Consider the following 9,737-nt stretch of genomic DNA (forward strand, 5'->3'; position numbering starts at 1 on the left):
AGCAGCAGTGATGGATAGGTGCCAATGGTATATTCGCACTGCATGCCCCCGCCCGCCAAACTGCTTGCCCCTCTCCTTACTGGCAGCAGCAGGAAGCTAGGGTAACTGCCTTGCCCCACATGAGGCAGATTGTGACATCTTTCACATGTGAAGTTAATTGAATTGTCTTTTTCATGGAAAGGGGAGGATTGAATCATATCTCATGGGAAATAGTTTCAAAAGTGGTCTATTCACATAATGTGCCCAACAACTCATTGAAAAACCTCTGCCCTGCTAGAAGTGCAAGCTTAAATGTGAAAACTAAAAACCAGGAAAATTCAGTGCAATGAGCCTTGATAAAAATAGATGTTCTGTGCATGGCAGTTTTACTTCCTTTCTCACTGGATGGTTCACCACTTTGGCCTCCTGCTCAATCTGTTTGCAGGCCAAGTCGAACGCCAAGCCCCACAAAAACCTCTCGGCCAGTTCAATCAAGCCTTTAAATAAGATGATTGGTGGATCCTATTTTAAGTGGCTCTGTCTCATGAACTGGAAAATCAGATTATATTCTCATAGCTTCCAAGTAAAATACTACATACTGCTTGCAAAGTGAATAATGCCCAAATAACTAGACACCCTTTAATCAATCATTTCACTAAGGAGGGAAGCATCTTAACTTCAAAGAGTTGGGGGAAAGCAAATGTTTAAGTAGATCCAGTTTATTAATCCCGATTTCTTCCCTTCCCTTGCTGCAATTTTTGACGCACGCACAACAGACACAGAAGAAGAAGAAGAGTTTGGATTTGATATCCCGTTTTATCACTACCCAAAGGAGTCTCAAAGCGGCTAACATTCTCCTTTCCCTTCCTCCCCCACAACAAACACTCTGTGAGGTGAGTGGGGCTGAGAGACTTCAAGGAAGTGTGACTAGCCCAAGGTCACCCAGCAGCTGCATGTGGAGGAGCGGGGAATCGAACCCAGTTCACCAGATTACGAGTCCACTGCTCTTAACCACTACACCACACTGGCTCTCTTAACCACTACACCACACAGCTAAGGAATCCAAGCAAACATATAATGTAGAAATGTCTTTATTAATTATATCTCTTCTACTGATTGGTCAAAAAAATTGGATTCTGAAGATATGTCCCCAGCACAATAAAAGTGGTGTTATTTCAATGCTGTGCCAGTTTTTTACTGCTATGATCGTGGGATGTAGGAGAATCCCTCGCATATGTACAGTGCTTTGATTCACAGTTAACATTTCCCAAACTGCTGGATAGTCCAGAACAACTATATTGTGCAAGAGAGCTTTGAAAACACAATTAGAAGGCTTTCAGAAGATTCCAGAGCACCGGACAACAGAGGTGATGCCAGGAGTGGCAGGTGTGGTGAGACAGAGCCACCGGGCTGCCCTCGCAATGTCAGTGTCACTGTGGCTTACGTGGAAGGGATGGGGAGGGTGCTATTGCCACCACACTGCCCTACCCCACCCACATCCAGGAAAGCTGCAGAAACACCCATGTTGTGAGGATGGCTCTGCCCCATCACACTGAGTGCCACTGAGTGCTACTGGGTCACAATGTCTTTGGGTAATAAGAACCTAGAAACTCCTTTTCACTGTATATGTTCCCTGAATTTGGAGAACTCGAGAAAGATGAATGAAAAAGAGAGGAAAGGAGGTCATTAAACACAATCACAGGGTTTGTTGTAAGGATAAAAGAACTCTATGCTTCAAAAATCAAGCACCATAGTCTGGAAGAACTGGCTTGGCCTTTTTCTTACTTTCTAAAGGGACTCAGTAATTGAGTAGTCAGCTCACTGGTTGCCTTAGCAATTTCTCAGTTTTTGCTACCATTCCCTGGCCTCTGTGGCTTAGTCATTGCGTCTGCAGACTGTAGCCACCCACCTGGGCTCTCTTCCACCTGGAATTCTGCCACTTCCACAAAGCCAGGCAGAAATACTCATTTCTGTCACAGTCAGAAACCAGGACTTGTCATAACACCAGGGACCGCAGTAAATATAGCTTTGGAAGAATGTGGCCTGATATTATTCATACACTTCCGTGGCATCTGCGGCTTCAGCTTCATAGAAGATGGTTCAAAATGAAATCCTTTTAGCAAGTGTGCATCTTCCTTCCCGCAGTCCTTCAGACTACAAGCTGAATTTGGACAGAGCTTATGTATGTAGAGAGGTGGGTGGACTTAATGTGATCATTGTCTTGGCTTGCTGTGATATAGCAAGGTTGGCTTCTCATGACCAGATGTGCATTTCACTCAAGTCTCAAAGAATATTGGTTTTTGCTCATTCTTTTGAATAAAGTTAAGCCAGTCACTGTCAAAAATGGATGCATGAAATATAGAAAATTATGGGATGGATAAAAAACCCAAGATGATTGAATTTTCAGGCTAAATTGCTGCAATGCAAAATTAAGTAGAGCTTTATTTTCAATTTTGCAGCAGTATTTTTATTGAACAAAAACAGGGGGGTATGTATCAGGGAGAAGAATGGCAGCAATAGTTTAAGAGCATTCTTCCAGACTATGATGCACAGTGAATATCCTTTTTAAAAAAAAAAGAAAAGAAAAGAAAAGAAAAGAGAGGACATGGCAGTCAGACTTCACACAGCCTTGAGAAGTCACTGAGGCAAAAGAGAACAGGTTTGCGGCAGACTGTTAAGGATTGTTGGGAATCTCAAGTGAGATACTCACACAGTGGAAGTTTCTCCCAGGACCAGTCACCAAACAGAAGCAGAGAAAGGTTCAGCTAGCTTGCTGCTGCGGAAGGTAAGGCTCAGGAAAACAATTCTGGATATAGATAAATACAGCTTGTAGACTTTTGCAGACACAGATATACAGTCATACTTTGGAAGCCAAATGCCTTGGCCCTCGTACGTTTTGGCTCCCGAATGCCACAAATCTGGAAGTGTGTGTTTGTGAACGTTTGCAAACGTTCTTTGGAAGCCAAACATCCAGTGTGGCTTCCGCTGCTTCTGATTGGCTGCAGGGGCTTCCTGCAGTCAATTGGAAGCCACACCTTGGTTTCTGAACATTTTGGAAGTTGAACGGACTTCCAGAACGGTTTTCATTCAGCTTCCAAGGTATGATGGTATACAGAAACATGCAAGTACAAAGTATCTCCATTACTCTAATGTTACAGGAACAGGCTGGTCAGTAATCACATAGTTCAAAGTTGGAGTTAACTCTTTATTAGCAAAAACACAACTTCCACTTACTTGGCTGAATGTCAGGCCTAGTGAGCACAGCAGCTCATTCAAGGTGGTCTTACTGCATGAAGATCAGTTGCAGAAACTGTAAGTCCCCACCTCCTCACAGCCGTTAAGTCCCCTCTTCTCCAGGGCCTTCCCCAAGCAAACAGGGACTGTACCTGTGGGCAGCCAACCTCTCATCTGCCCTTTTCATGCCTCTTCTGGTTCTGGGAGGCAAGAGTTGTGGGATACAAGCCTGACTCATCTCTGCCTCTTGGCCTCCCTCTTCCTACTCTCTCGCCTCAGCTTCTGTCTCTGATTCTGGACTCCATAGACTTTCCACCATAGACTCTCCCAGCTCACTAAGCCCTGTTACCTCTTCAGCTTCTGACAGCCCCTCTTCTCAGACTTCTCTCTTTTCTGCCCATTCATAATTGTCCCACCACCACTCCCTATGCTCTGAGCTTTCTTCTCTTGGTGGTTCCCTGGCTGGTTTGTCCCACCATTCCTATGCATCCAATCTGTCCATGACATCTAAATGTTCAGCAATTCAATACCACTGAATGAGAGACAGACTAACTGCAGACTAACAAACTGACACCAAATCTTTTAATCACAGATATAGTCAGGGCACTGGGTCATTACCATAGCAACTAGCTTGGCTGCCCTTGCACCTGCGATTAGCTCATCAATGGGGTGATTTACACTCTTGAAGGAAATTAAGAAGAAAACAGAAACAGAAATTGCTGGTGTTCTCTTACTTGTCCCGTGATTTTCATTAAGCTATGTAATTTCACCACAGTGGACAGAGAGATGCATAACATAGCTTTTGGCAGAAGGCAAACTTCAGCAGAATGGAAATAGTGCTGCATGTGACAAATACAGGGCAGAATGGAAAACAATACATTATTAGATCCCTGCAGACTCTGTTCTGAAAAATCCACCTTTAGGTTTTAGACAGCTAAAAAGAAATGTGTTCAATAGAGATGGTTGGACTAAATACCTTTCCACTCAAGCAATGCACTAGTGGAGGGGAGGAATGACAGATTGAACAAGGAGCATATTTATGCAGGTGTGTGTGTGTGCTGTTAGGGGTCATCCACACTTCCATTTGCCCTACCACTTTCACCTAGGAAACTCATGCTTTAGCACTGAATTGGAACAAATGGCAATTGGGTTTTCCATGGATTACCATCTGTTTCAATTTAGCACTAACAAGTGGGTTTTCTAGGGGACAGTGGCAGGACAAAGGCCAAACTGCTCAGGCTCATGCACAGGGCAAGCGGAAGTATGGACAAGCGCTTAATCACTTTGAAATGCCTCAAATAAAATTATTCGAAAATGAAATACCAGTAAGTAATGATAATTTATTACCAATTGCTAATAGACTGGCAAGAAAAAGAGGAAGTCAGAGATTCTAACTGAAACATGGAGAATTAAGTGGTAGAGGTGGAATTTGGAGGTGGTGTGTACATTTCATAATCCTAAAGTAGACTGTCAGTTTACTATAGGTAATATATCTATAGAGGATGTTTTGAAAGGAATCATAAAATAGGGGAGGAGACAAACCCAGGAAAATATATCCAGGTTAATGTGAGGACTCTGAAAATTGTAGGAAAATGTTGTTTTGCTTTGTTGGGAAATAAAAGAATGCAGGGGGAGATCATCCGGAGGGTAAAAACAAAATACGTGTCAAGTTACAGAAGTAGCAGCTTAATAAATAAAGAACGTTTTGAAGACGCTGGAAATGCCAGAGAGAGAGAAAACCCAAAACATACTAGCTAACAAAATAGAAAACTACCCTGGAGTATACTTCATTAAGGATGAGAGCCCAAAGGCAGTTGTTGATTGGAAGCTAGATGGCAATGGTACTTTTATAACCTCTACATTGTAGAAAATGAGAAAGAGAGAGAAAGAGAGAAGGGTTGGCTCCTAACCAAGAAGTGTTTGAAGGTGATTATAAGAGCCGAGATAAAAATGGTGCTTAGGAGAAGAAAACAAGGGAACTTATTGAAGCCAGAAGGAATTCCTGTGGAGATGCTGAAGAGCATAAGACTAGCTGCTGTCAGACAAACCAATCCTAAAGGAGGACAACACACCAGATGCATAGTTCAGCTATTTAAAGAGCAGGAAAACATAGTGTGTCAGTATAACGAACCGCCTATTAAAAATGCCAAGGAAGAATATCAGGGACAGGAAATGACAGTTTTTTTCGAGCCAAATTGCTTTAACACCAGGAAGCGACACCACTGAGACCATCTTTGCACTGCAGGAGAAATATAAGGAAAAGAGGGAGGGGTCTAAATCTTGTTTAGTGACATGTGTACTGTGGTGCAATGCTATGCATATCTACTCAGAGGTAAGTAACCAAGCTCAATGGGACTTGCTCCTAGGTGCCTTCCAAGCTAAGAGTGCGTTTCAAGGACTGCACTATATTTTGTGTTGGCCAGCCTTCCTTGAATGGCCTCCAAGGCCTTTAACCAAATGGCCTCTTGTCCAAGGTTATCTTTTCAATAGTTAAAATGAATAGCCATTTTAATTAACCAGTGTAAAGTTTTGTTTTAATGGAGGAGCCTCAAACTCTTTGACCCACTAATTAAGCTGTGGAATTGCCAGTTCTCTTAAAAGTCTAAATTGTGTTTGAAATGGAAATGTATGTGCACGGGTCAGGGAAGCAGAAAAGCAGTAGGAAGTACAGATAAAACTTTTAAGCCAAAACAATATTCAATTGAAATCCTTTTAAAAATCATATTTTTTTGCATTGTGGGTGTCAACGCATACGTATACTGTATGTGTCAGTACAAAAATTAGATTAGAATTTAGTCTGTATATTTACGGTAACCCTCTATCTAGTTGGTATTGTGTCTACACTGTCAACTCAGAAATTCAACTTTTACACAAACACACACACACACACACGTTGTTTACAACTGAGTGTTTACAACAATCTTACAGCCGTTGCTCGGAGGTAAGTCTCACTGAGCTGAGTGTGGAGGCTTCTTCCAAAAAGCATGTCTAAGATTACAACATTGGCTTTGTTGTGGTCTCTGGACAGTTACTGTATTTGGGGCCGGGAAGGAATTTCCCAAGCGCTACAGGTTTCACCTTCCCCATAGTACTAGTCACAACTTTGGCAGTTTAGGCCTTGGGTGGAATCCTATAGACTTTCATCATCCGATTGGGGTGTGGTGAAGTGGTGACTCATCCCCCCCCCTCACTCTGCGGTGACAATAACAGGGTACCCCATTAGAGCAGTCTGGAGGGAAGTCTCTGTTCAAAGAGCCAGTTGCGTAGGGCTAGTGGGCCACGGAGCTTCCCTCAGTGTTTGGGTGCCATCGGTGTAAACCTGCATTTTGTGATGGTTCCACCCCCAAATAGACCCTGTCATGGATCAGTCCTCCCTGACAACTTGGAACTGAGAGGGATATATGCCCAGTGCTTATGCCAAAGCTTCCTATATCTGAAATCAATAAAGTTGTGGCCAATTTGAATCTCAAGCTGTTGTCATGTCCAATTATTTCACCCCCTTGCTAGATTAGTCACGCCAGGGCAGGGAGCTCTGTGGCTGGGCATGCAACAGTTTGTGATCACTGTAAGAAAAACCTTGTGCAAAAAACAATGCTAACAAATTTTCATACTTCCCCAATGCATACATGTTTGCATGTGATTTGCCTAATATACGCATTTTGAAGTTTCTCTAAGATAATGCACTATAGATACTATTTTAACAAACTACACATTACACACACACAAACACACCACACTCTTTTTGTTCTACCCAGTTGATTTGGTTGCAGGGAAGCATTTCTCATTTAAAATTGTCACCCTCATTCTGACCCTGTTTCTAGTTACACACCTGCTTTCACTATTTTCATTGCATCACCTTCTTTCTGCTCTGATATCCAAGAGCATAAAAAAGGAAATTTATGAATCTGGAACCACATGTTTGCTGTCAGTTGGGCATCCTTTGTGAATGAGAAATTGCTTCTCTCTCAATCTTCAGAATCTGTTTTGTAAAAAAGAAAGAAAAATATTTTTTTTGGGGGGGGGGGAGGAAGTGCCGGGAACCAAGTACATCTGTTGTTTATCTCTGGAATTTGCAGCCTGCTGCTCTTTGCATTTTAAGAGGATTTAAGGTCTTTCCCCTGCTTTGGATGAAACTCTGGTATTTTTGGAACAACATACAATATTATCTTGCAACTTTACAATTCTTTACAGCTGTCTCCGAAGTAAGCTTAAACACTGTAGTGTGTACTAGGGACACTGTTATGAAACTGTGAGAAATCTGACACTGAACAATAGTGTTTTTTTGTATTATTACGAATGATGTCCAGGCAATATCATTTGACAATGACCCAGGATGTTCAAGGAATGTCACTTCATGGGAAATAAGGGGCTTATCGTTGCAAATGGGTAATTGGCAACAGTTTTTTAAAACAACAGACTAGACTTTCCATGGAAAGGCTAGATTCAGATTAAATTGGGGTGGGATAGAGACTGATATTTTGATACCAATGATGTGTAGATGCTGCAAAACAAAACAAAACAAAAACCTTGTGTGCAAGAGAAGCACCATTTCCCAGAGTTCCCTGGGAAGAGGACTTGGCTTTCATACCACATTTGCTGTCCTCTTTTTGGTGCCTGCTTAAAACATTTTAATTTTTTTAGGCCAACCTATCTGTTATGTACTGAAGTTCTCACCCTTGGGCCAGCAGGGGGATACTGTAGATAGTTTTCACTCAGGTCCACATATGCAAATAAGGGGTCGAAAGTGACGTTCAGTGATTGGATAGTTACAGAAAATGGTTACTGTTGCGTTCTAGTGGAGCTCTATATAAGCAGGCTGGCTGAACCCTTCAGTTCAGTTCTTTTCTGGCCTGTGAATAAACAAGAGCTGTTTGAAGAATCGCTGTGTCGTTTGATATGTTCACCCACAACTTAACACTATCCAGTCATGTAGAGCTGGACATGTGTTTTTATCTCTTTTTTAAGCTTACTGTTTGTTTCAATTACCTTTTGAGTTTTTTTATATACCCATTTTTTACTGTTTTAAATGTGTGTCTTTTTGTAAACTGCTTAGAGGTTATATATCTATATCTTAGGGTATATATCTATATCTTAGGGTGAAACATCCCCCTCCTTCAAATGTTTAATGAATCCCCTGAAAAGGGCTGAACAGGGCTACTGACAAGAGGTGTGAGGACTCAAGAACAGATAGAATTCCATCGCTATTCAAAATGGCAGGCATCACATGACTAACAGCCAAGTGCTGAGTAATTTAACTTTGCCTGATAGTAACCTTCTCCAAACTCCAGTTACTCTTGCTATTTCTTGGCAGGAAGCCTTACAGTGATGTCACTTTTTGCAATAGTTCTCAAGGCCGCAGGGCTGTCCCCTTATCTTCTGCTGCCAGATAACATTTTACTTTTTGTAAATTGTCATTACAATTTCCGCATGGCAATCCAGCATGAAATTAGATCATATTGAAAGCATATCGATTAGCTAAAGCAGAAGAATTCATTAGACTATATCATACTTGAAATGCAGAAGTAAATCTTTGTATCTAGTGCTTAAACGCTTTCAGAGACTAGTCTGGCATTACTAAAACCAAGAGAGTATGACCATAATAGACGATATTAAGGAAAGATGTCAGAACAGCAGCTAATGATAACTGAAGCGCTTGTGCCAACTAAACTAATTAGGGGGTGTTAATTGAAATAGTAAAACTTCTATAAGTGGCCTCAAGTCTTTATGTTTTTCATAATAAATGATCATACATTACAGGAGACTAACAGTGTAGTCCTAAGCACACTTACAAGGAAGTAAGTGCCATTTAGCCCAGTGGGACTTCTGCCATGAGAACAATAGTGCCCAAATTGTGAAATGCCATATTTCAACACACTAAGTTTTGTAGTTGTGCAGTTGATTTTTGTAGTTGTGATTCTGGCAACCCTGGCAATGATTCCTTAAGCTGTCCCAACGTCATCAGGCAGAGGGTCACTGGCTACCCTTTGGCTGAACTGCTCAGATTCTAGGAAGGGGCTTCCAGAGGTTAATTGATTTGTCCAGTTTTCCTCTTTTTTTGGCAGGGTTTGTTATAAGTTGTTTTTAAATTGACATCTGTGTCACCTTTTCATAAAAGTCCATTTATTACTGCCTAGAAATCAATTAGGCACTAATTAAATCATAGCCACTTAACACTAATTGTGTTGCCATACTTTTTTTCCCTCACCTTTTCCTTCCTTTCCTATTCCTTTCCCCAGATAATAACTTTATTGTCGTGGTAATGAAATGAGAGTGGAATGGTGAATCAAGGCTTTATTATTTTCACTGTCCTATTTATGAGGACCAGGTCAACCGAAATAGCTGAACTGAAAGCAGAAGCAAGACAAATCATTTAACTGGAGGGCTCCCTTATGATTCTAAATTAGTAAATTTACACAAATTCAGTATAAGTTGGCTACTTCAATATTCTGAATGTGGTACAGTAATCTTGGTATAGCCATGAAAATGCTGCATTGTGAAACTGAATCTCATTCATTTGTATGAAA

This window comes from Podarcis liolepis (genome assembly GCF_965112155.1).
Source record: "Podarcis liolepis genome assembly, chromosome: 2".
Classification (NCBI taxonomy): domain Eukaryota; kingdom Metazoa; phylum Chordata; class Lepidosauria; order Squamata; family Lacertidae; genus Podarcis; species Podarcis liolepis.